Source organism: Equus quagga, chromosome 5 (genome assembly GCF_021613505.1).
Source record: "Equus quagga isolate Etosha38 chromosome 5, UCLA_HA_Equagga_1.0, whole genome shotgun sequence".
Taxonomy (NCBI): domain Eukaryota; kingdom Metazoa; phylum Chordata; class Mammalia; order Perissodactyla; family Equidae; genus Equus; species Equus quagga.
Genome location: NC_060271.1, coordinates 32,247,676 through 32,274,851, shown reverse-complemented (window position 1 = coordinate 32,274,851; position 27,176 = coordinate 32,247,676). Strand labels below are relative to the sequence as shown.

Sequence of the window (27,176 nt, the reverse complement as noted above, 5' to 3'; positions counted from 1 at the left end):
ACCCTCTGTTGGGGGGCTCCCACTAAAGGAGAATGAAGGAGATACTGGAAATGAGTGATGAGGAGACACAGCAGCTGTGGTGTGGCTCTGGTGACTACAAAAGTGACAATGTCAGCTACAGTAAGTCTGACCCTGAAAGTGACAGTGATTTGCGAGTATAATAGTGAAAGTGACTAATTGGGCAGTAACAAGGACAGCTGTGCACCCAGTAGGGGTCTGCTAAATATTGGCTTGACTATGTGGCGGTGAAAGTAGCTAAGTGACAACGACAGTGAAAACAACCTGAAAGGGTGACAGCTGGGAACACAGTCCAAGTGCTATATTGTACAGAACTGTTTGAAGTTTATTGTCATTGACAGGGGTCGCACGTTGGTCAGCGACAGTCAAAAATGATGGACCAGATGACAGCAACAATGTGAGTAACAGTTCTGCCCAGTAGATTGAATTTTTGATTAAAAACGGTGACAGAGTGGGGTCAGTCTGACAATGACAGCTCTCAGAAGGAGTGAATATTGACACTGTGGAGTAACAGCTGTAACCACAGAGGGAACTCGGCATTGTACTGAGACAACTGGATCTGGGCGGCACGACTGGCAGTGACAGAAAAATTGGCTGCATGTCAGCGACAGAATGACAACGTGAGGTTCAGTGGGCCAGCGCTGATGTGACTTAACTTGTCTGATACTGTCTGGGTCTGACTTCATCTGTTTGGCTGTATGAGGGTGACAAGAGGAGCTCCAACGTGGAACGCACACTGTGCAACAAGCTGTGAGAGAGGGAAACTGAGCAAAAGAAAACGTGTATTTCCCCCAAAACTCCTAAATCTAAAATTGGGAGGGAGAGGCGGGATGCACACGCCTTAAATGCCCACGATTGGTCGACACGTGGTCTGTTAGCCCCTCCCGTGCGAGCGGCGCCAAGCCAGTCCACCAACGAGGAGCCTGGGGACGGCTCAGGTCACGTCTCCGCCTTGCACGTGAACGTGTTTTGAAAAATATAAAGAAACCTTTTGTCTCTGCTTGAAGGAAGATCCTAACCCTAATGCTGCCCCCGCGAGGGCCCGCGGAACCCCATTAGAACTTTACTAAGGGAGCGTGGGGACGCGAAGGAGTGGTCAAGGGTCAGAGGTCAGAGAAGAGGTCAGCAACCGGCTGGCCCCAGGGTCCTAGCATGGATGGAGCGCGCGCGCGCAAGACGCAGGCCCCGCCCCCAGCACGTGACTGCGGCGCGCGGGGCAGGCCGGGCCGCCCCTGCCCGCTCGTACCCCTTCCGCGCCGGCCTCAAAATGGCCGCCTTCTGGCGTCTCTGGCGCTGTTGAATGGAGAAAGCTTTATTGTTCCCTTCGGGCAGGAGTGTTCGTGTCCTCTATGGCGCTGTCAATAAAGACCGGCAGTTTGAATCGGTGCTGAACAGGTAACCATAGAAACGGAGCCGGGACTCAGCGCGGAGACCCCTTTTGCAGCTGAGGGCCGAGAGGCGCCCCGAGTGAGGGGCGCGCAGAGACCCTTCCGCGTGGCCAACCCCGCCGGGCTCTGCCGAGTCCCAGCCTCCGCCTCGCCTGTCCCCGGGACGGGGACCCCAGGGCGGCCCGCATCCCTAGCACCGACATGGATTATCGTTAGGAGTCTCCGGCGGGGGCCGCGGGGCCCGGCCTGGGGGCTCGGTCCGGCCCGGTCCCCCCCTGGGCCCGCCGCCCGGCGCGATCGGAGGCGTCCCCCTCGCCGCCGTGCTCGCAGGCTCGTCCCCTCCCGCCAGGCCCCCGTCCCGGCGCCGGCGAGTCAGGGCCCTGGGCCAGGCCGCCCCCCGCCCCTCCCGCTCTCGTCTGCCCGGAACTGAGAATGGTGTTTACTTTTCTAAACGGCCGGGGGAAAAGTAGACTATTTCACTTAATTCCCGACAGTCACATGAACCCAAATCCCGGTGTCCTGAAATGAAGTTTGTTTGGAGCACGGCCGTGTGCGTGGTTGACGCGGTGTCTGTGGCTGCCGTCCTGCTCCGGAGCTGAGCGGAGCCTCCGGTCGCGACAGCCATCGCCGGGCTCCGATGGCCGGGCCCGCAGCCCGAGAATGCTTTTGTGGGCCTTTCGCAGAGAAAGTCTGCGATCCCTGCCCCAGACACAAGTAGACAACGCAAGGTCGGTGCTGTCCTTCAGCGTCGCCTCTGCTGCTTCTCACCCGCTGGGAAACTCGGTGACAACTGAGCCCGCACCTGGACCTCTTTATAATTTTTTTTTTTTGCCCTGGGAAAGATTTGCTCTGAGCTAACATCTGTCCCCGATCTTCCTCTTTTTGTCCTCCCTGAAGCCCCAGGACACAGCTGTATGTTTTGGTTGTAGGTCCTCCTAGTTCTTCTCTGTGAACCGCCGCCACAGCGTGGCTGCTGACAGTCGAGGGGTGGGGTTGGGTGCTGGGAACCAAAGTGAACTTTAAGCACCAGGCCATGAGGGCTGGCTCTGGAGCTCTTTAGTTGACCAGACACTCTGGCTGCCGTGACCTCTTCTGGTCTTATTGATTTATTACTCCTAGTGGGAATTGTTTCGCCTACTTTGAGTAACAATAATACCATCCACTCAGCGCCTACGAGATGCCAGATGCTTTATATTCATCCACACAGCCTTGTAACGCTTTGTGAGTAAGCGCGCCTGTGTCCGTTGTTGCGTTAAGAGGAGGAAGCTCAGATTCTGAGAGGGTTATAAGCTACTTAAAGGGGTACTCGGTTCATCCCTGGGAGCCCCCCTGCCTGGCCACCCGCCTGCTACTGCTGGGACCTTATTCTTTCAGATTTCTCAATCTGGGACTATTGGTTCTTTGGATTGAATCCAAATCTTTGTATGGTTTATGGAGATTTAATTACAACCTCAAAATGAAAACTCTCTCTATGTGGCTAATCATCAAACTTCTGCCACACCCCGCTTTCTAGTTTAGACGTCTGTCTTCTATGGCGGTCTTTCCCAAACCTAGCTGTTCGTCACCAGTTTAAGTAACAAATGGTTTCCAAACACTGCGTGCTTGCATGCATGCGTTCATCAATCATTCCGCGCTTGTTGAGCACTTACTGTACACCAGGGATGATTCAAATCCCTGGAAATATAGTAGTGAACAAGGTCAACATGATCTCTGCCCTTCCATGGAATCTGAATTCTGTTGGGGCTGAGACAGGTGCTATACTGGTAAACAAAGATAATTTCAGATATAGCTGGATGGTATAAATACAGCTGTCAGAGTGTCATAATAATAAAATTAGTAGTTACTGTTTATTGAGTGATTCTCGTGTGCCGAGGACTGCACTACGTGCTTTGTTTACATGGATTATCATTTAATCCTCACACCAACACCATGAGATAGGTAGTATAAATATTTTCATTTTTAGAGATGAGGAAACTGAGACTCAGGAGAGGTGTCCAAGGTGACGTAGCTAATGCATAAGGGAGCTGGGATCTGAACCCAAACTGCTCACACTCACCACCCTGTAGTAGTCCATCTGTTAACGTGTTATCTGTCCTGCTGGTTTGGGAGGTCCTCGAGGGCAGGGATCACACCTCACCTGCTCTTGTGTCAGCTGCTAGCCAGTGCCCGCAATCTGGCATTTGGTCAATATTAAATAAACAAATCCAGGCCATTCACTGAGCAAATATTTGAGTGCCTGCTGTGTACCAGGCACCACTGTGCTAGGCCTTATGGTTACCGGGGTGAGCAAGATGGACCTGAAACCTAGTGCCTGAGACAGTGAAGAAATAAAGTTATTCCAAATTGTGGCAGCTGCTGTACAGAAAACAAAGCAGTGCTGACCTGGGAGACCACCTTTCACCAGAACAGGCCCAGAACGTCCTTTGAGAAAGGTAGTGTAAGCTGAAACTTGTTGAGTGACAAGGATCCAGTCCAGCAAGAAGGGGAAAGAGAGAAGGTGGAAGGAAGAATCTTTCAGCAAGTTCAGAGACTGTGAGGTGGCACGAACTCGGAGTGTTGCAGAACTGGAAGAGGCGAGTGAGTGAGTGTGGCTCCCAGTGCTGCGCTCCGAGTCCTGACCCTGAGCCCAGGGCTTACTGCCAGCAGAGCTGCGTGCTCTGGACCAGTTACAGGTTAATTGTCTAGTCTGTCACATGTAGGTAATGGTACCTTCTCAAAGGGCCGTTGTGTGTTTTCTTCTTGTTATACATATTGTTGAATTCCAATTAGAGAAAAGTAACCAAATTTGGCCCCAAATGGAAACTTATTTAAAGTGGTAAATAATAACAAAAATCCAGAAGCATGTTACAGATGGGGCGGGGGAGGGAGAGAGGGAGGGAGTTTCTATCTGTGAGGGGAAGGCAACAGATCTAATTTTTTTCTTAATGTTTCTATTAAGAGAGGAACTTTTCCAAATGGGACTTAGTTTTTTTGAACCAAATTATCCAACTTGTCTATGCAGAGCATTTCTCATCATTTTAGTGTTCTAAGCTTGAGACCATTTGTGTTCCTCTGTGGCAGACGTGCATTTTCTTAAGGCGTTCTAAGAAAATGATAGGCTTCTTCTAGTTGGTGGTAATTTTAAAATTTGTTTACAAATAATTTGGGTTTCCTCTCAAAGTTTTCAAAATAACATTGCATACTTTCAGCAGAGTGTTGAGTGCTTTAAAGCAAGTAGCAGACTTTCTGAATAGGTAAAATTAAGGTGATGTTTGGGCTCAAGAACTTGAAGAATTACAGAGGCGGTAATAAATCGAGCGCACTGTGTAAGAAGATCAGCAATGTCAAGTTTTGCTTTAAACTGTCTCCAGTAACCATATTGCACATGTCATCAGAAGATGGAATCCAGCCTAGCAAACAGAGCAAGGAGCTGGACAGAGAGTGGCATGTTAATGCAATGTTAAACAACAAGCCTTGAATTACATTGCTATTTTCGGGTTGGGTGGGACCCTCACATTTAAACTATTGCAGTTTTACTCTGTGATTTGAGTCCGTTGGGTTCCAGTAAAGAGTAGGTGGCAACACTAGCTTTGAAGGATGATGTGAAACTGCAGGAAGAGCCAGGGCATACCAATTTGTTTTTCAATCTATTTTATTTCAGTTCAAAGCATCATTGCAGACAGGCAGCGCAGGAAAACAAGCCACACTTTGGCAATACTCAACTGCTTTTGGAGATTGAGGAAGACTGAGCATAACCAAAGTGTGGCTTGTTTTCTGGACTGTGTCTGTAAAGATGCTTTGAACTGAAATAAAATAGATTGAAAAACAAATTGGTATGCCCTGTTGCCTCATACTGAGTATTTGCATTACCCTTCTGGAGCACTGCCTACCAGCACCCTGGGGGAAGGCAGTGACCCCTCAGCCTCTTTCAGCTCTTCAAGAGAGTGAGCTCTTTGATTTTCACAAGGAAATTGAATTGGGGTGTATGGTTTTCTGGATCTCCAGTAGCCTGCCATCTAAAGCCGTCATCTTGATGGTGTGAAGAAAGCAAGCTGTAACCACAAAGAGGAAAGAATTAAATATTAAGGGCCTTTAAATTCAGAGATGAGATTGTCAATTTCTTTAAGTCGTGCGGTATTTCATTTGCAGAAAGCATGCGATTTTAAGACTGCAGCCCTCGAGGGAGAGAAGGGTAAGGAAAGAAAGTTACCTTTCCTTACATTTCCCTAATGTTATTTAACTCCATATCTTCAAAATCATGACATCAAGTATTTCATTTCCTTAGATAAAGTAAATACTACGTGATAGCTGATCCACACAAGGCAGGGATTGTTAATCTGGGGTAAATGGTCGAGTTGCAAGGGACCCACGAATCCTTTGAATTTGCCTGCACGTTTGTATGAATGTCATTTTTGGGGGAAAGAGAGCCCGTTACTTTAATCAGATCTCAGAGGGATCCTTGACCCCTCAAAAGGTGCAGAGCCAAGAATGAAACGCCACGTCTAAGACCACTGGACGAAGGCAGTGATGAGAATCCCCCTGAAGCCAGCGCTCCCTACTGCTCTGTGGCCTTGACCTCAAAGATTTGAAAGTGTCTGTTCAGCCTTTGTTTCCTGTCTAAAGTGGCCAAGCATAGTTGAATATGGTGTATGATACAGATATGCACCCAGTGAGGCGCTTCAGAAATGCCTTCGAGATGGTCATCTGTCATTATTTTACATGAGACTGGCGAAATGGGACATATTGTCTCGGGAACCTCCTTAGCAGATGCCGTGGTTGTTTCTTCTGGCAGGTGAGAGGAAGAGTGGTAGAAGCCTAATTCTTTGGCTCTAGGCGCGAACTTCTTGCGGATGGAGTCAGCTCCTGAGAAGAAGGAAGGTAGGGTTAAAAGGGAGAGAGGGATGGAGTCAAGGAAGCAGAGACAGAGCAGTAAAGGAGGAGAGGACGCTTCCCCTGCATTTGTCCTGGAGTCGATCTGTGACCGTAAAGAGCTGCTATTGTGAAACCAAACTTATCTCAGCACTTAGCTAATACTAGGACCTCTGAAAAAGTCAATGTATAGATGTAATTTCAGGTTTTATTATACCTGAGGGGAAAAAAAGGGAAGGAAATATCTTTTAAATGTGTATCTTAAGATATTTTGTAAAAATGGGACCTCAGTAGAAAACTGCTGTAGGCCACAGCTTGGCCCACAATTAGTTGCTTACGTTTAAACATCAGAGAGTTTAAATGTCTGACCCCTGGAGGTGTTTTCATGGGTGACCCCGGTATAGGCCCTAGGGTCTGGTTGTGGGACAAACAACAGAGGATATTTTATGAAGAAAAGGGCCCACGAAAGTTGAGGGAGATGAGAAACAAAGGGTTACAAGTGTAAATAATTGCCTTTGAGGCTGCAAATATTGGTTACTTGCAGGTTTTTAAAAAAAATATTTAAAAAAAAGCGAACAGTAATGTGATTCTTTTTCTGACTTTGAGAAAGTTTTAGGAGGGGTAATCTACCTCTGTCTCATCTGTTTCTCAGCCTTCTAGGACTGGCCTGACTGTTGGGTCTTCCTCCTTGACGCCTTTAGCTCCTTGTCCGAACCTGCTCTCAAAGACCGTGTCAGGGGCTCTGGCCGCAGCGAGCCTGCCATTTCTCTTCCATCTGGTACTTCTCTTGGGTTCCTGGTCTCCGTGGATGGCTCCACAGAGTCGCCAAAGGCAGAATCCTGGGAGTCATCCCCTGTTCTTCCCCTTCTGTCAAGCCACCACCCACCTTCCACCTTCCCCCCACCAATGGCACATGTTTATTTAGGCTGCAAGCTGTTGATGTCCCCTCTTCTTGGTTAAAGCTGGTATAACCTCTTGTCCTGGATTACTGCAATAGCCTTCTAGCTCGCCAGCGGGGCTTCCAGTTTGGCTCGTCTCCAGTCTGTTTTGTACACTGTTGCCATATCTTTATAAAGCACAGCATGTGCCTCCACACTTAAAACTGCAGGCTGCTTGCTTGCCCGCGCGATGGGGCAGTTCCTTGGCTTGGCATGTGCTGCTCTCAGGCTCTGGCTGTGCCTGTCTCCAGCCTCATCTCTTAGCACCCTCTCCGCTTCCCTCTCACCCTTCTACTTGAGCGCCAGTCATTAACGCTCACTGGGCCACGGGAACGTCATCCTTCCCAGATAAGTGGGCACACTGGGGCTTTCAGGCTGCTCCCTCTCCTTAGATTTCTCTGGCCATGCTATTAGCATGGAGCAACGCTGTTATCTACGCTGACCATTGGATTACTGAATGCTTTAGTTTTCTTTGTGGTTCCTTTTGTCCTTAGAATATATGCTACCTGAGATGTATAGTCAAATACTGCCCTAAAGTCACTTGATGTAATTATTTTCTCTGTGTGATTATGTCACCAACTTGATAAACTTGATAAACAGTTAGGCTCATTTGTTTTAAACTTTAAGAATTACTTTTAAAGCTCTAACTTTGGAGCCAGCCCTGATGGCCTAGTGGTTAAAGTTCGGCATGCGCTACTTTGGCAGCCAGGTTGGTTCCTGGGCACAGAACCACACCACTCATCTGTCAGTTGCCATGCTGTGGTGGCGGCTCACACAGAAGAACTAGAAGGACTTACAACTAGAGTGTACAACTATGCACTGGGGCTTTGGGGAGGGAAAAGAGGAAGATTGGCAGCAGATGTTAGCTCAAGCTGAATATTTCTGTGCAAAAAAAAAAAATCTGATTTTTTTCCTACTTTTTCTCCCCAAATCCTCCCCTGTATATAGTTGTGTATTTTTTTAGTTGTGTGTCCTTCTAGTTGTGGCATGTGGGACACCGCCTCAACATGGCCTGATGAGCAGTGCCGTGTCTGCACCCAGGATCCAAACCAGTGAAACCCTGGGCCGCTGAAGTGGAGTGTGTGAACTTAACCACTTGGCCACAGGGCTGGCCCCTAATCTTGTTTTTTAACTATGAAAACTATTTACATGGTTTCAAAATCAAAACTATCCATCAAAGTACATTCACAGAAGTTTTTATTTCATACCTGACCCCTCTTCTCTATTTCTCTTGAATTTTGGGGTTTTGTCAATTTGTTAGGTAAGAAATAATATTTCAGTATGGTTTAAATTTGTTTTCTCCTTTTATGAGATACAGGATATCTGCCCAATGTCTGTGGTATTTTAAGTTGCAAAAGTATTTTTTCCAATTTGTCATATGCCTGACTTTACATGTGTTGTTTTATTGCTGTACAAAAGTTTTACATCTTTATGTAGTCCTATTTATCAGTCTTATAGTATATTGCTTTAGATTTGAAGTCAAAGTTAAGAAGTTGGCCCCATTCTTAATTTATGAGGAATTAATGTTTTCTTCTAGAATCATATATGATTTCACTATTTTTTTTAAACCTCTAATACTCTGATCCATTTGGAATTTATCTTGGCATTTGGTTTGAGGAAGAATCCAATTTTATCTTTTTCCCATTGGCCAGCCAGGTGTCCCAACACTACTTATTAAAAGCTATTATCTTTTCTCCACTGATGTGAGATGCTGTCTTTATTGGTTACTAAACTCTTCTGTTGATTTGGGTTTCTTATTGGATTTTCTGTTTTGTTCCATTGGTTTGATTGTCAGTTCATATGCCGTTACAAAACCATCTTAATTTTAGATGTTTTATAATTTGTTTTAATATCTGGAAGCACCAGTTTTTCCATATTGCTCTTTTTTCAGGGTTTTCCTGCCAGTTTTTCCTTGTTTATTCTGCCATATGAACTTTGTAATCAGTTTGTGTAATCTCAAGATGAAACAACTTGATGGTATTTTTATTGAGATTATGTTAAATTTATAAATTGGTTTAGGGAGAAATGATGTCTTTATGATTTTGAGTCTTCCTATCCAAGATGATGGTTTGTCTTTCCATTTGTGCAAGGCTACTTTTGTGATTTTTCAGGAGAGTTTTATGCTTTTCCTTATATAAATTTTGTATCCTTCTGTTCTGCTTATTAGATTTCATTCTTATCTTTGTTTTTCCTTTGTTTTTATGCTTGAGGAAGATTAGCCCTAAGCTGACATCTCTGCCAGTCTTCCTGTATTTTGTATGTGGGTCGCCAGCGCAACATGGCTGCCGATGAGTGGTGTAGGTCTGCACCCGGGAACTGAACCCAGGCCGCCAAAGTGGAGGGCACCAAACTTTACCACTAGGCCATGGAGTTGGCCCCATTCTTAACTTTTTAAAAAAATAAATAATTTCTTTTAGAATCCCTCTAAAACTTCTCAGAGAAGTTGTATACATCCTTCTTTATATAGTCTGTATACTCAAAACTTTTTGCATATCATTTTGGATGGTTCATATATACCCTCCTCCAAAAGCCCGTCCTGTTATATTGTCCCCTCAAAACCCTGTTATATTTCCCATTCTCAGTACCTACACACGGTGGGCTGTCAGCACGCATTTGTCAAATGGAATGAATAAAGCAGTAAGGGGAAAACAAAGTGGATGAAAGAGTGAGAACCCCTTAAGACCTGTGTTTGGAAAGGTTGTCCTTGTCCAGACGCCCAGATGTTCCTAAGTCTGCGGTCTGCAGCCGTTAATTCACTGGCTCATGATGTTTTGTTCTCCTCCTTACTCCCATCCCAGAACTGTAAAAAACACCATGTTGATAATGATAGTTACCATTTATTGAACACCTACAAGGTGCCAAGCACTCTACTAAGCATTTTCTTTGGGTGTAATCCTCACAGCAACTAAAGTAATAGGTACTGTTAGCCCCCTTTAAAAAATTATTGTGGAAATTTCAAACATATAAAAGTAGGCATAACATTATGAGCTCCTATATACATGTTAACTCCATTTCACACTTGAGAAAACAGGTTTTGAAAGGTTACGTAACTCAGGGTTGCAAAGCTAATCTAACGTTTAGAACGCAGCTCTTTTTAGCTCTTTGTTAAGGTTATTTTTCAAATTTTAAACTCCAAGTGACCAGAGAAAAGCAGAAGCAGGAGATGGTCAAGAGTCACTCTTCTAAACTCCAGCTGGTGGTATGTTGGTCTTCCCTTCTAAGTCCATCACAAATATTTCTCTCAGTTCTACTGTTGGCAACCCCTAAGCCCTCCATTCTCTCCCTCTTTACTGCTTATAGGCTCTACTCACGCCTTCCCTTCTCTTTGCCTAGTTTTATTAGAGCAATCTGATATTAGTTGATTTTTAAAGACCTGCCACTGTTTTGAGTACCTAGTTCCTAGCATGACTTCAGGAACAGAGTAGGAACTGATAAGTTTAAATGACAGCGAAACTTGCAGCTCGTACACATTTAGCCCAGAGTTTGGTGTGGTACTATAACTTCTGAATGATGCGCTGAAGCCCTGGCAGTGATTAAATTTGACCACCTTAGACACAAGCTGCTCTTATAGCTAGCACTCCGCTGTCAGCTGCCCTCAGTTCCAGTCAGATTCAGACCAGAGGGAGACTGTCTAAGGTCAAGGTCCAAGACAGCAGAATAATTGGCCCCTAGAGTTCTGGATTTTTTTCCTGGGCAGCAAAAAGTTGAGGATGAAATTTTCCATGTCTTCTTTGAACATTTTTGAGCAAATACTCTGGAGTCCCGTAGGCTCTTTCCTAAAGTTAGAGGCAATAGAGAAGTTAGCCTCTTTTGCATTTTTTTTGTTAGCTCCTTAAGTTAACCTCTTGTCATACTGCCTGTTGATGGATGAGAGAAAGATGGAGAGGAAAATATTTCCCGCTTCCTCAAAGACAAAAGAAAAAGCTTACGGCACTAGGAGGAGAGGAGAATGGAGTTCATCCATGACCAGCACACAGAGGTGTGCTCACGGCTGGACGATCTGCGTAATACTGCAGGGAGTTGGGGGTCCATAGTCTCTTCAGTGCTTCTGCTACTTAACTGCAAAGGGATAAGAAAAGAAGGATTTTAAGCTGAAAGTGGCCTCTTCCCAGCTGTGCCATAAGCTCCTTGAGAGGAGGGTTTTGCTGAATTTCTTCTCTCTGTAGTACCAGACCTCAGTTAAGGGCATTTGGCTGAGTTCAGCAAAAATCTGCTGGATGGACAAGCATAAACTGTCCACTGACGAGGCTGGAAAACGGGGACCTGGAGCCCTGTCCCCCAGCGGCACTATTACCGGCTGTAGGGCCTTAGACAAGTGGGGGCCAGAGTAATTTGTGTGTGGTACCTTACATAGCAGAAAGTCAGTGGGCTCTAAATAAATGTCATCTGCTCTTACTTAAAAACCACTTTATTTGCTGTGTATCTTAGCAGTGCCTCTGAACAGAGAAGTTACCAAAAAAGTAGGAGAAAGCCTCAGGGATCAAGAGCTTCAGTGCTTTTCAAATCCCCAAGCTTGGGCAGTGTCCGGTGGCATAGGTTCTGGCTCTGGAGTCAGACAGCCTGGGCTCATTTACTGACTCTGCCCCTCACTGGCTTTGTGACTGGGGCAAGTCATTTAATCTCTCTAGGTCTCCACTTTCTCAGTTGAAAGCGGAGTTAATAATAGGAACCACCTCACAGGTTTTGCAAAAATTATATAAGGCCACCCATGCAAAGAGCTTGACACAGTGCCTGGGATACGATGAATCTCCATCAGTGTCGGCTTTTGTTGTTAGGTCGCTACCATAACCCTTCCAAACCCTTCTTTCTTTTTCCCCTTTCGAAAATGTCTTCCTCATTGCCTTCCACTTAAGGTATAAATCTAAGATGTAGGTAACAGGAAGACTCTGATTTCTGTCGTTAGTGAACTGGAAGATTTTAAACCACTTCTCAAGGCCTCAGTTTCTTTGCCTACAACCGAGGAAATTGGACCGTGTGACTTCAGAGGTTCTTTGTACCTCCTCTTAATTTTTAGTGAGTTTAAGGCTTTGTGTGACGTCTCTCAGATTACGGCCGCGCACTCTGTTATGAGAGGCCTCACCCTCCCCATGTTCTCTCCATTTCCCGGCTGACTCCCATCCCAGACCAGCTGTAGGAAACTAGCAATGTGGTTGTCTGTAAGTTTTTTTCTTTTTAAAAGAATTATACAATATTTGACATATATAGGAGATACATATGTAACTTATATAAGTGATGAGGCAGCGTGATTAAAAAAAGTACATCTGTGAACTGATCAGCAAACCTAAGAACTGTAAAAACAAGTATTTTGGCAGGTATATTTTATGCTTTCTTTCAACATTTAATGAGTGTTTACAGTGTTACAGGAAATGTCCTTATGTGTATTGACTCATTTACAGATAGTGGCTTATTAATACTTACAACTACCCCATGAGATTCAGCACTAACATTAGCCCCATTTTACGTGTTTACGTGCGAGGAAACAGGTCCAGAGAGTGCAGCAACTTGCCAAAGTCATCCAGCTGGGAGGGGCAGAGCTGCGATTCCCCCCCCCCGGGGCTGGTTGTCTCTAGAACCTGTGCCCCAAAGCTTGACTCTTGAGCACACAGCCTCTGGGGTCACAGGCCTGGTCTGATGTTCTTTAGTTGCCTGAGCCCTTTAAATTTTACTTTAGGCGGTTATCTTCGAATTTGGAATTTGGTGCTGTGTTACTGTGTGGTCCATATTTATTCCCTGCTGAAGAAAAGTGTATTCTCGTGATCAAGCTGGTGAAAACCTGGAGCTCATCTGTGTTGTCAGGTCAGAGCAAAATGCCTGTCAGTGCCAGTGACAAAGCCAAGGGGCTTTTTTAGCACCGGAGAGGTGGATGTGAAAGCACTGAAGTGCTGATTGCTCCTGGAGACTCTTGACTGCCCATTGAAGAGTCGGCAACGCAGGCACCATCCCCGCTCATTGGACGAGTGGGTTGCTCAGGAGATTGGGGTCTGGCCTGTGGAGAGTCATCTTGGAGGAGCCGCTGGATCAGGCAGATAAGTCTCTCAGAGCCTCCTTCCGTTACCATAGCCTTGAAAAGTCGCTCATTTCTGTGAATTAGGCAGAAGATAAGAGGACACAAGCAGTTCGTTATGCCGAACATTTTGATGTTTTGCCTCATTGTATTTTGTAGATCGCCTCAAAAGAAGTTTCATTAGAAGTTCAGAAATCTGGAAAAAGAAATTAGTTGAATGTAATGGTTCTTACAGGAATCCGATGCTAGCTGCCACTTTTGAGATGTGGAAAACAACCTTTCTAGTGGTCCTTGACCTGCTGTGTCTGCCTCCGTGAGAATCTGGTGGCGAGGTGGTGGTAGTGATGATGATGGTGATAACGATAGCGGCTGGCAGCTGATTAATTTATTGAGCACTTTCTGTCTCCAGCATGGAGAGCTGGTGCTTTAGGTGTGTTACTCATTTAATTCTCCAACAACCCAGCGAGAGAGGTACTATTATTGCCCCTGTTCTGTAGATGAGGGAGCTGCACCCCGTGCGGGTTAGGGGATTTTCCCAAGGTCACGCAGTTAGTAACTGGACGTTCCAGCTTCACACCCAGGTAGTCTGGCTCCACCTCCAGCCTTTAGCCATTAAGTTACGCTGCTGCTCATGACAGCTGTGGGCCCTCTCCCCTGGCAGTGTGCAGTTGGGCGACACTGCATGTAATTTAAAGAGCACATGGACTCCTCTTCCGCTTCCCAGGCCATGACTCAGGTTCAGACCCACCCGAGACTTACGTGAATTCCTGTGGGCAGAGATTCTATCTTATTTAACTCTGCTTGGTGCATAGTAGGAGCTAAATAAATGTTTAATGAGTGAATAGTATATTGGAAATGACACTAGCTTTGAAGCCAGATAGACCTACCTGGGTTTCTATTTTTAAATTTCCTGATTATAAAAATAATGAATGTTTACTAGAGAAAATTTTGAAAGGTATGAAGTAGAAAATAAGTCCTCCATAATGACACTACCTAGGGATAACCACTTTTAGCATTTTGATGTATTTTGTCTTTTTTTTTAAATAAAGATTTTTATTTTTTTTCCTTTTTCTCCCCAAAGCCCCCCAGTACATAGTTGTATATTCTTCATTGTGGGTCCTTCTAGTTGTGGCATGTGGGATGCTGCCTCAGCATGGTTTGATGAGCAGTGCCATGTCCGCGCCCAGGATTCATACCAACAAAACACTGGGCCGCCTGCAGTGGAGTGCGTGAACTTAACCACTCAGCCACAGGGCCAGCCCCATATTTTGTCTTTTTTAATGCAAATGTGTATATGCATGTACTTATATTTCTAAACCCAATTGGAATTATATATATGATTGCCTGCTGGTTTTTTCCCTTTTAGTATATTGAGAGCATTTCCCCATGTTATTAAAAATCTTCAAGAGCCTAATTAAAAAAATTTATTTAGGCCAGCCCGGTGGCACAGTGGTTAAGTTTGCACATTCAGCTTTGGTGGCCTGGGGTTCGCCAGTTCAGATCCTGGGTGCAGACATGCGCACCGTTTGGCAAGCCATGCTGTGGCAGGGGTCCCACATATAAAGTAGAGGAACATGGGCACGGATGTTAGCTCAGGGCCAGTCTTCCTCAGCAAAGAAAAAGTAGAGGATTGGTGGCAGATGTTACCTCAGGGCTAGTCTTCCTCAAAAAAAAGTTTATTTAGATATAATTCACATACCATACAATTTACTGTTTTAAAGTGTACAATTCAAAAGTCTGTGTAACTATCACCACTATCTAATTCTAGAACATTTTCATCACTCCAAAAAAACCCCCCATATCCAGTAGCATTCACTCCCCAATCCCCCCTCCTCCCAGCTTCTGGTAACCACTAATCTACTTTCTGTCTCCATGGATTTGCCTATTTTGGACATTTCATATAAATGGAATCATACACTACATGGCCTTTTGTGTCTGGCTTCTTTCACTTAGCATAATGCTTTCAAGGTTTACCCATGTTATATCACGTATCTGTAGTCTTTTTTTTTTTTTTTGAGGAAGATTAGCCCTGAGCTAACATCTGCCACCAATCCTCTTTTTTTGCTGAGGAAGACTGGCCCTGAGCTAACATCCATCCCCATCCTCCTCTACTTTATATGTGGGATGCCTGCCACAGCATGGCTCGACAGGTGGTGTGTAGGTCTGTGGCTGGGATCTGAACCAGTAAACTCCGGGCTGCCGAAGCGGAATGTGTGAACTTAACTGCTGTGCCACTGGGCTGGCCCATGTAGTCTGTTTCTTTTTTATAGCTGAATAGTATTCCATTGTGCGGATATACAACATTTTGTTTGTCCCTTGAGTTGGTGGACATTTGGGTTGTTTCTATTTTTTGGCTGTTACGTATAATGCTCCAGTGAATATTAGTGTGCAAGTTTTTGTGTGAACATGTGTTTTCATTTCTCTTAGGTATATACCTAGGAGTGGAATTGCTGGGTCATATGGTATCTTTATGTCTATCTTTTTGAGGAAACACCAAACTCTTTTCTTCAGTGGCTGCACCATTTTACATCTCCACGGGCAATGTATGAGGGTTCCAATTACTCTACATCCTTAGCAACACTTGTTTTTTCTGTGTTTGTTTGTTTTATTATAGCATCCCTAGTGGGTGTGGAGTGGTATCTCATCATGTTTTTTTTTGTTGTTTTCTTTTTTTGCTGAGGAAGATTTGCTGAGCTAACATCTGGGCCGGTCTTCCTCCATTGTGTATGTGGGTCACCACAACAGCATGGCTGCCAACAAGTGGTGTAGGTCCACACCCGGGAACTGAACCCAGGCTAGCAGAGTGGAGCATGCTGAACTTAACCACTAGGCCACGGGGCCGGCCCCAATATCATTGTGGTTTTGACCTGCATTTACCTAATGACTACTGATGTTGAACATCCTTTCATGTGCTTATTTGCCATTTTGTGTATCTTTTTTGGAGAAACATCTATTCAGATCCTTTGTCCATTTTTTAATTGGCTTATTTGTCCTTCTACTGTTGAGTTGTAAAGAGTTCTGGATACAATATTCTGATATACTGTATTTATATATTATGGATACTAGACCCTTATCAGATATATGATTTGAGAATGTTCCCATTCTGTGGGTGGTCTTTTTACTTTTATGATAGTGCCCTTTGATACACAAAAGTTTTTAAATTTGATGAAGTCCAGTTTATTTTTTCTTTGATTACTTGTGCTATAGGTATCATAAAGAGAGCCTAATTTTTAATGGCTGCATAGTATTGCATAATATAGCTATATACCATATTTACCTAAAAATCTCATATTGTACATCTCAATTGCCAGTTTTTTACCATTAATGTTATTGCTCTGAATACGGTGTACATAAATATTTCATTATATCTCTAATTATTTCTGTATAGATAGATTCCTAGAAGTGGTTCTAAAGGTATAAGCATTTAAAAAAATTGTTTTTCCTCTATAATAGGCTTCTCGTTCTTTTTTATTAATCTGTAACTATACAACTGACATGTAAACATATTCTGGTAAAATATTTGAACAGTGCACGTAAAGTACAGCCCCTGCCCCAGAATTCTCATGTCTCTCCGAGGACATTTGTTACAGTTCTGGGTGAGCAGATTACTTACTCTCTTACTTCCCTGAGAGATGTTACCAGTTCATACTTCCATAGGCGCTGAGTGGGCCCCTGTCTCACTGCTCTCTTCCCTGCATTATTAATGCGAGTAATACTTTTATAATAATAGCAGCTATCACTTACTGAGCGTTTACTGTTGACAGGCACTTTGCTCAAACAGTTCAGATGCATGATCTCATTTCATCTTCACATCAAAACTGTAAAGACGTTAAGACTCACAGCGATTAAAGTGACTTGTCTCAGGTCACTGAGTAAGCGTTCCAGTTAGGCTTCAAACCGAAGTTGGCCGAATCAGGGGCCATGGTCTGAAACCACTGCTTTCCAGTTACATATGATCATCGCAAAACTTTTCCAGTTTGATTGCCTCCAAATAGTACTTATGTGTAAATTTGTGTTTCTTTATTTATTCATGAGAGTGAACTTGTTTTAATCAGTTTATTGACTTATTTCTTTTGCAAATTATGTTTCTTTTTGTTCATTTAAAGAAATTTAAATGTTAATATTTTCCTTATTGATTTGTATGATGTTTCTATTCTAATATTAACTACTTATTTTTCTCTTCATATGACATGTTCGCTGGTTTATCATTTATCTTTTTATTGATGGTTTTTTTGGGAAGTTTATGTTTTTATGTAGTCAAATCTATTGATCATTTGGGATTTTCTTCTGTTTCCATCATGCAGAGAAAGGCCTTCTTCATCCTCAGCTCAGCTAAGTATCCATTAATGTATTACTTTTTTTTTTAAAGATTTGCTCTGAGCTAACATCTGTTGCCAATCTACCTCTCTCTCTTTTTTTCCCCGTCCCCAAAGCCCCAGGACGCAGTTGTATATTTTAGTTGTAGGTCCTTCTAGTTCTTCTGTGTGGGGTGCTGCCACAGCATGGCAACTGACAGACGAGTGGTGTGGTTCCATGACCAGGAAATGAACCTGGGCACCCAAAGCAAAGTGCACTGAACTTTAACCACTAGTCCATCAGGGCTGGCTGTCATTAATGTATTATCTTTTAAATATCGTAGTCACTTAAAGAAAGTTTTGTTTTGTATTTTTTGAAATCATAAATCCACCTTACAGTTGTCCCTATGACAATGGATTGGGAAATTTGCAATTTTGTATTCCCTGAGATATGTTTGGGCAGTTTTATGGCTTGAGGATAATGATTTTCTCATTGAAAGAGCTACCAATGGTTGATATTAAAGTAACATTCGAAGAAAAAAACAGTGAATGTGCTGTGTAACACATCTGGTGCTACTGGCTCCCAGTCTATGAGACGTATAGGAAGCCGCCGCCACTGGGGGCCTGTTGTGTATACTTAGGAGTTTGGTTTTTTGGTTCAGATACTAGCTTAAAAGCCCAGAAATCTGGGTCCTGGATCTGGCCCTACTATTACCTAGATACATGACTTGGCGGGTCACTTAATTTCTATCAATTTCTTCATTTGTAAAATGATAGGGCTGAATTACACAGTCTCTAAGGATAATTCTAGTTGCAGAATTCTCTGACTGTTATTATCCTTCTGATCAAGAATCATTTCACGGGGCCAGCCCGGTAGCCTAGTGGTTAAGTTCGGCACGCTCTGCTTCAGCAGCCCGGGCTCAGTTCCTGGTGTGGACCTACACTGCTTGTCAGCCATGCGGTGGTGGCGAGTCACATGCAAAAAGGGGAACGTTGGCAACAGATGTTAGCTCAGGGCAAATCTTCCTCAACAACAAAAAAATCATTTAATGTGTGTTTGGTATTGGTAAATAATTTTTTAAAGTTTTAGTTAGTGATTTGTGGCATAGTGTCCTGAAGGAAGGCAGAGTGACAGGTGAAAGCAGGACATGGGAGGAAGGAGAGAGCGAGGGAACAGAAGGAAAGGGGGTGAGGACTGGATTGGGTGTAGCCAGTGTTGGGTAGATGGCCCAGATGGAAGTTAGAAGGTGGGTAAGTTTGAAGTGGGATGAGACCTTCACTAGGCTTAGGCTCCTTGAAGGAGGAGTGGTTCTGATCTGCTGTAGATAGATGTTTGGAGCACCGAAAGGAAAGCTTGTGGGCGGGGGCAACAGGAGGGCGCACCTTGTATTCTGAGAGTGACTAAAAAATTAGCACACAGTCAGTGCTATTAGATACCCGCACAAGGTTACCTCAAAGACAAAGCTGAGTGCAACTATGTCAAAAGAGAGACCGAGCCAGAGAAGAGTCCAGGAACTCGGCGAAGGATGGGACAAGATGATTGTTGGTTGGCAGTGCCCGTGCAGTGTACATTGACCCTCAGACTCTACCTGCCCCCATTCCGGGGCCAGGCATTTCCTTCCATGGCAGAGACAGATGCACAGGCTTCCACTGAATGTTGGTAGCACACAGTGTCTTCTGATTCCTAAAAGCCTTTCTGATGATACTCGATCTTGCCACTTGAATTTTTTCACAGATAACTGCAAAGAGTAGGCATATTTCACTAATGAGTGAACTAATAAATTGACTTTCTGACTTATATTTCTTCTCTTTTGAGTTTAGACAGTGTTATCCAACCTCCCTAAGTCAAATTAACTGCGGGACTTTTACAGGACAGAGTGTTTGTATCTGCAAAGTTGACAACCAGACTCGACCTTTGGTAAATTAAGTTCAAGCCATCAAGGGAAGTCTCTTGGCAGCCAGCCCGTCGGCGGGCCTGTTCCAACAGTGCTCTTTCCCAGATATGCATCTCCATCCATTGTTCAGCAGAGACCAGCAGGAGAAACAAGGCCCCACAAATGCAGGTGCACCTGTCAGGCCATCCAGCAGCACATCTGTGTCTGTGAGAGAGGTTGAGGAATGATAGCACTGAGCTCAGAAATCCTGTCAAGACTAAGGTAGTCATTAAGAACAGGGAGCCAGGCAGATCTGCTTTTGAGCTCTGCTCAAGCTTAGGAGCTGTGGTCTGGGGCACGTAGCATAACCTTGTTGGACATTAGTTTCCTCATCTGTGTTAGGGACAGTAATAGTATCTACCTCATTGGGGTGTTAGGGGAATTAAACAGGAAAGGGTATGGACACTGCTTAGCACAGTGCTGGATGTGATTACATCATCGAGCAGTCGATCACTTTGCCAAAGGCTCTAAAGAGATTCAAGGATATGAAAAAGAGCTGAGACCAGTGGAATGGGCCAAAAAGATGTTTTAATCACCTCCTCTTCACTCCATTGATGAGGGAGGGATTCCGAGCCTAGGGTTATGGGATGGCTGCACACACAACGCTGGACACTGGCAGATGAGATTGACAGCAGGTTATTAGGCACATGCACTCACAGCTCCAGAAGACACAGCCAGGCACACAGGGTTGCACTCTGGAGCCGAGTGAAAAAATAGGAGCTGTGGGAGGCTGGCTTTGTAGTATCAAGAGGGTGGGGTGCCTCTTGGTTTCTGCCGGAGGATGTGATTGGCTTGTTTGAATAATTCTGGGGGCTGGCAGGGAACTGCAGCCCACTGCTCAAGGATAAGCAGGAACTATACCCGGTCCCTTTGATGAGGAGGATTGTTTGGCTAGGGGACCTTGTTCACGGGGGCCGAGCGGGTGTGGAGTATGTGGTTAGGCCATTTGAGGCCCTCCTGATTTTACCAGATATCAAGGCAGCACATAATACTGAGCCTTAATTTTAGATTTTACACCATGCAAGAGAATACAGTCCTTGAAATGATATTTAATACGGCTTTCAGAGGGTCTGGGTAGAAGGCTATGGAAGATTGTAGAGTTGTCTGATTCTGTGGGGGAAGACAGATGGTGTAGTGGCTGGAAAGGAAATGTCACAGTAGGTCGCATATAGTGTCACTGTATTCAGTTCAGCGTACATCTATTGATTGGCTGTACCGTCCTGGGCCCTTCCGAGGCTTCCCCAGTTTCAGTGACCACTTCACTCTGGATGAGGAGCGGTTTGACCCCTAGTTACTTTGACGGCAGCGAGGGAAGCAAGGCTGGGTCTGGAAGCCCAGGTTGCTGACGTGCATGCTAAAGGAGTTTGGATTGGTGCCAGGCCACAGAGCGATTCACCTAAAGGCCTGGTCATTGGAATCCTCCACATTTTGTAGGTTTTATTCCCACATCTATTCTGGAGTTTGTTTTTGACTGGAGCAAGGGCAGGTGCAAGAGAGAAGGATTTGAGGATGACCTGTCACTTTTTAGAGATGAAGGGTTGCTTAAAACATATTTGATAGCAATTAGGTGTGAAAAAATGTGATTTAAGAACAAACAATGTCATATTGTGCTTAGCTATTCAGAGGGTTCCTTGGACCAAAAGCATCCGTATCACCTGGAGCTTATTAGAAATGCAAAATTCGTTCCCCACCCACTCCTCCTAGATCAGAATGTTTTCTCTGACAAGCTGCCCAGGTGATTCTTATGCACGTTAAAGTCTGAGAAACTGTTCCAGTGGATAGAAGGGCAGACGCCTTAGGCTCAGGCAGACTCGCTTAAAATCTGTTTCTCTCCTGATTTGCTCCATGATCTTGGGCCTCTTCCTTAACCTCTTCACTATCAGGACTTATTTTTAGATTGGGTTTAACTATCCTGCTGGGTTGTTAGTATTAAAGGAGGTAACATGTAAAAAGTGCTTAGAAACATAGTAAGGTACTTAATTATTAGCAGCTCTTATTAGTGGTTATTTGATAAATAATACCTTTGTGTAATTTGATAGAATATGAAAAGAGAGAGCAGGATATCATTAGAGCTAGTTCTGTCACGAGATGCAAATTGATAATTGAGAGAAGTGTGGTCTCCTGAGCCAGCGGGGCAGTGGATGTGGTTGGCTCGCTAACCAGTTCCCTCAGGGTGAGACTCTAAGTGTATTTGTTAAGTAACCAAGAGTTGACACTTATACTTCTTAGTGGCCGCTGAGCTCTTGGAAGGGAGAATTATCTGCAGAAGTGGTAGCTAAGTCTTGGCATCCAGTGAGGCCTTTGCATTATAGAGGAAAGAACCATGGCCTGAGAATTGAGACCTGGCCTCAGTTCTGCCCCTTGTTAGCTGTGTGGCCCTTAACAAGGCATTTAACGTCTCTGAGCCTTATTCTTCATCTGTAAAACAAGGATAAATGGGATGCTGAGGTGTGAATCCCAGTACATGAACAAGGAATTATCATCTCAGCATTGTTCCACTTGGTATGTACCGAAGAGCTCACGAGACAGCCTCCCAGATCCCCAAAGGTGAATTTATGCCTGATTTGGCTGCTTTCAAATCTTTAGTCCTGGAGTTCTTCAGATCTGTTCTGGCTACCTGGATTTCTCAAAGACCAGAGTGTACCTTAGGAATGTACCTTAGGAAATGTACCTTAAGAATGTACCTTAGGAAAGCACAGGATGTTTGGGTATCTTTAACAAATCTCAAGGATTGGAACAGTAGGAAACCAGCATTTGGGATGAAATGGTGATGTTAGTGATAACATTAGAAACAACAATGACGATACGTCTGAAAAGATACTACCATGAACCCAGGAGTGTCAAATACAAAAATCTCCATCCCTTACACTATGCATTGCTGCCTTTTACACCCTCAGTGTAAGAGAGAGACCAAATGACAGCTGCTTTTGAACTTGAGAAATCTGGGCCCGCTAAAAGCTACAGTCACCCTTTTCTAACCTCACCAATCCTCCTTGCGTTCTCAGAAATAATTGCTGGTGGTTCTCTTTTAACTGAGCTGATTCCTTAGATACCTTACATTTTAAATCATCTTTTTGTGTGTAGCAAATGCCCCATTTCTTGTCTCTGAATGTGTGATCTTTGCTCTAATTATGTTGAGAGTGCCTCTTATTTCACCTGACTCTGGTTGTTTGCGAGATACTAAATAGCCGCAGGGTTAAAGCTGACTCAGATCAAAGAGCAGCTCAGCCTCTCAGGACCTCAGTTTCCTCCCTTAAAAAGGGAAGAGATTGGACTAAGGTCATTTGGTCATGCGACAAGAGTACGTGATAGATAAAGTAATGAACTTCTGTTTGCTGAAAGCAATGAATAGAGCTCTCCAAGGTCCCTTCCAGCTCTCTGGTTCCAGCAGAGCCTAGGCATCAAGACAGAAGTAAAGATTTTATTCAGGAGATAGAGATTATCACTAGCAACAGGAAAAAAAAAATACTTTAAGTAGTTAAGAGCCAGACCATAAGAGAGATGTCTCAGACCCTGAGATAGACGTGCCCAAATGGGAGTGCAGAATTGTGAGGCCAACCAGAGTAGAGGACGCTTAATCAAGTGTTAGAATGTCTTCCCCCTTGGATATTGGAATACAGAAATCCAGGCAGAGGGGCGTCCAACTTCTGGTCCATGGAACTCCAATTATTTACTGGTAGACAATGTATATAGGATGCCTGTTCTTCCTTCCTGTTGCTAGTCACTTTTCCCTCTTAGTCCATCCCAGCCATCACTGGCAAAGCTCTGCTTTAATTGTGCTGTTTCTATTTCAGAAGCTCCTCCCTCAAAGCAGGTGTAAGTTCCTCTGCTCATTTTCTGTCCTCCCTAACCTAAGCAGCCTTGTGCTCCACACTTGCGTTTACATGGGTGTTTTTGGAGACCCACCATAGCCAGCCCAGTGATGATGGCACCTACTTATTGGATGCCTTTCCAATGCCAGGTGCAGTGCCAGTTGCCTGTGCACATACATAATTTCTAGCATACATGCCAAATATGCCTCTTCTGGAACTGGGTTCTCCCTCCCTCTTCACCTGGCCTCTTGAAATTGTACCTAACTTGCATTTACCAGCTCCAGCCCTTTCCCTTTTCTTTCCACTCGCTGAGATCAATCTGTTTTTTTCCCTTCTCTCCTCTTTTTCCTTTCCCTCTGCTTGTCTCTTGTGGATTGAGTCCTTTTAAGAGTTCTGTTTTCCATCATTCCAGTTTGGGTCAACTTTATTACAAACTCCCTGTGGACAAGGGTCTTGTTTTATATTTCACTTGGCTCCCACATAGCACCTAGCCATGTGCTGAGTAAACAGTAGGCAGTTGATCCATACATAAATAGTTATTGGCTGACACATGTGTATTGCTGGCTGAGGACGTATGAGAAAATAAGTACAGTAAATTGGGGAATGGCAGGTCCAGAACCTGAGGCACAGAAGAGAACTTCTTACCCTGCAATAGTGGCAGCAGAGGCCCTTGAGTGAGTGCCTTCCTAAGGACATTGCCAGCAGCTGTGGCATTCACAACGTCCGCTTTATTTAGTGAAGCCGTGTGTGTCGAGACTGCGAGTCTGCACTGTTACAGCCCTCTGCTCGTGACAGGGTTTCCATCTCTCCTACTATGACTTAGTTTTCACACTTGCGTTTTCCAGCTTTTCTCCTATGTGCGACTGTTGTCTCTTTGTAACTTAAAGAATCCTCAAACTTGCAAATCCTTTTTGGAAGTAGACGGAATACAAATTTAAATAAATAAATAAATAAATATTCTTTGTGCTCCTTTTAGAAAGCTGGCCTAGTTTCCACTTTGTGTTGAATTCCCATTGGTGTTTTGGGTCATTATGCAGCACTTGGTTCAGCCAATTAAGTTTTTTCTTTCTAAGTATCTTTATTCTATATCAGTATAGGCTTTTCTTGAGGCTTTCATATTGTTCCTTTGAGGAACATCTCTCTTTCTGGTGCTTTTTTGTTGCTTAAATGTTCTTCCCTTGGGACTTTTGACAATTTTCCCGAGCCTAGCAATTTCGGTAAGTGTTTGATAACATAATTTACGTTGCCTTTCTACGGGAGTCGACAGCACTTCACCTAGAGATTCCAAGATGCAGTGTGCCGCTGGAGTTTCTTAACTCTGAAAAGCACACTTTCACGACGTTCTATCTAGTGCTGTATTCTCTCTCCTGCATTTAACTTCCTTGCAGAGGCGGTTAGGAGGAAACACAGTAAAACATATTAGAGGCTTTTACATTTTAGTGGTGAGATCGGGAAAGTAGAGTTTAACTTTCCTCTGTAGTACATTTCAGTAGCCCCCAAATCACTAGTGTATCCCTCATGATTATATATTAGATTTACTTAATAACAGTATTCTGTACATGAGAGTGATCTACAAAGATTGTGTAATTTGTTTCTTTACAGATACTTCAGCTGTCATGCCGGATGCCTAGTTCCAAAACTATTTAATGAGGCTGATTCACAGTCTCTCTTGGTTGTCATAATAACAGCTAACACAGGTAGTATTTACTACATGCTCGTCCACTTAAAACAGGGTATAAACATACCCACACATTCTCTTATTAGCAACGTATAGCTGGTTTTTGAAAAATCTAATCAGAGAATCTCTCTGCCTTTAACAAGAGAGTTTAATCTACTTTATTGTGATTACTGATACATTTGGACTTATTGCTACCATCTGGTTTTCTATTTACTACACTTTCTTTGCCTTCCTCTTTCCCTATTCCCCCTTGCTATTGGATTAATCACAGTTTCTTTATTCCCTTTTATACCTCTTGTTTGCAAATATTTATTTCGCTTCCATTTCCTTATATCCTTACCTGCTATCATACATACTTCACTTAGACACTAAAGGCTAAAGTTAATCATTATTTTTGTCATCCTCTTGACTCTTAGAATACCCTAACTCTGGTTTCCCTTCTCTCACCTTCCATGTTATTGTTGATTTTTTATTTCAGAGAGGCAGTGGATTTTTGAGAATACAGGCCTCAGAGCCAGACTGCCTGAGTTTGAACCCAGCTCTTGCACACACTAGTTGTGTGACCCCAAGTAAGTTATGTAACCTCTCTGTGCCACAGTTTTCTTATCTGTAGAATGGAGATGCTAAGAGTACCTACTTCATACGGTTGCTGAAGGGATTAAATGGGTTGCTATAGGCAAAGCATTTAGAACAGTGCCTGGCACATGGTAAGCATTCGATAAGTGGTAGCTGCTGTCAACTGAAAAAGCAAATTCACCAGTTATTTTACCCTCGAGACGAGTTTATTTTGGAATAGCCAAAAGAATTGCAATTCCGGATGTGCTTGCTATGGCAAACCGTAGGCATATCCTGAGAACAAAGGAAGGGGCTCGCTTTTTTTTAAAGCGAAAGGGGGAGCAGGGACGGGCTGTTCTAAAGCAAAGTCCACTGGGGGACAGTAACAGTGCAAGGTGGCAGCGTCTTGCCATTGTCGGAGCTGCAGTGTTTCTCACTGGGTGGACTCTTGCCAGGTGAGGGAGAAATCACCCTTCTCTAGGAAAGTAAGTGTGCTTCTCTTGAGGTGCAAGCGTCCGTGTCCTCCTGTTTGGAGTGACTGAGGTGTGTGAGAGGGTGCGAGGACTCCTCCTACAGGCCTTCCTGACTCTGGTTTAGCTGCATTTTCTCTTACTCGTTTCACACTACTATGCCTGTCATGATTCTACTTTGTTTTTAACCCCCACTTCCCATACTCATTTTTAAACAGTCAGTACATTTTAGGTATACCAACCCATTTCTTAATTTCTTTTTTATTGAGATATAATTAACATTGAGTTTGTTATAATTAACAGTTTAAGTGTTCTATTCGAAGAGTTTTGACAAAAAGCTACTCTTTAACCACCACCCAAAATAAGATGTGGAACATTTCCATTCCCCCAGAAAGCTCCCTTGGGTCTCTTCCCAATGTTCCCTTCCCCACACCACCCCCCACAGCCTCCACAACCATTATCTGATTTTTATCACTGTAATTCGTTTTGCCCGCACAGATCTTCCTCAAGTTATGGTGCTGTTAGGTCGATAAACCCATCATGAGTTGAAAATATTCTAAGTTGAAAGTGCATTTAATACTGTACGCCTAACCCACTGAACGTCACAGCATAGCCTAGCCTACCTTATCTGTGCTCAGAACAGTTACATTAGCCTACAGTTGGGCAAAGTCATCTAACACAAAGCCTATTTTATAATAAAGTGTTGAATATCTCATGGAAGTTATTGAATACTTTACTGAAAGTGAAAACCAGAATGGTTGTGGGAGTACAGAATGGCTGTAAGTGTACCAGTTGTTTACCCTTGTGATCGTGTGGCTCACTGGGAGCTGTGGCTCGCTGCCGATGCCCAGCATCACAAGAGAGGGTCCTACTGCTTATCGCTAGCCCAGGAAATGATCAAAATTCAACATACAGTTTCTGTTGAACGTGTATTGCTTTTACTCCATCATAAAGTTGAAAAATCGTAAGTTGAAGCATTTAAGTCAGGGACCATCCGTATTTCTATTTCCTATAAATTGAGTCATCTATGTGTACTCTTTTGTGCCTGGCTTCTTTGACTTAACATAATATTTTTAAGGTTTATCCATTGTTGTTGCGTGCATCAGCGGTTCGTTCTTTATTGTAGGGAACCTCCACACAGTTCTCCCAAGTAGTTGTACCATTTACACTTCCACCAGCAATGTATGACGGTTCTAGTCACTCCACATCACCACCAACATTTACACTTCCACCAGC

General features: G+C 44.0%; 1 protein-coding gene across 18 annotated transcripts in view; it reads left to right on the top strand.

The window, feature by feature from the left end:
- Positions 1–1,263: 1,263 nt before the first annotated feature.
- ZBTB40 (zinc finger and BTB domain containing 40) overlaps positions 1,264–27,176 on the top strand; it is a 76,987-nt gene continuing 51,074 nt past the window's right edge. For 3 of the 18 annotated variants that reach the window (XM_046660928.1, XM_046660926.1, XM_046660929.1), the window contains exons 1-5: positions 4,022–4,078; positions 6,178–6,263; positions 6,907–7,032; positions 24,840–24,934; positions 25,394–25,484. The gene's annotated coding sequence lies outside the window, so the exon portion shown is untranslated. The other 15 variants (XM_046660915.1, XM_046660911.1, XM_046660910.1 and 12 more) reach the window with 15 other exon arrangements.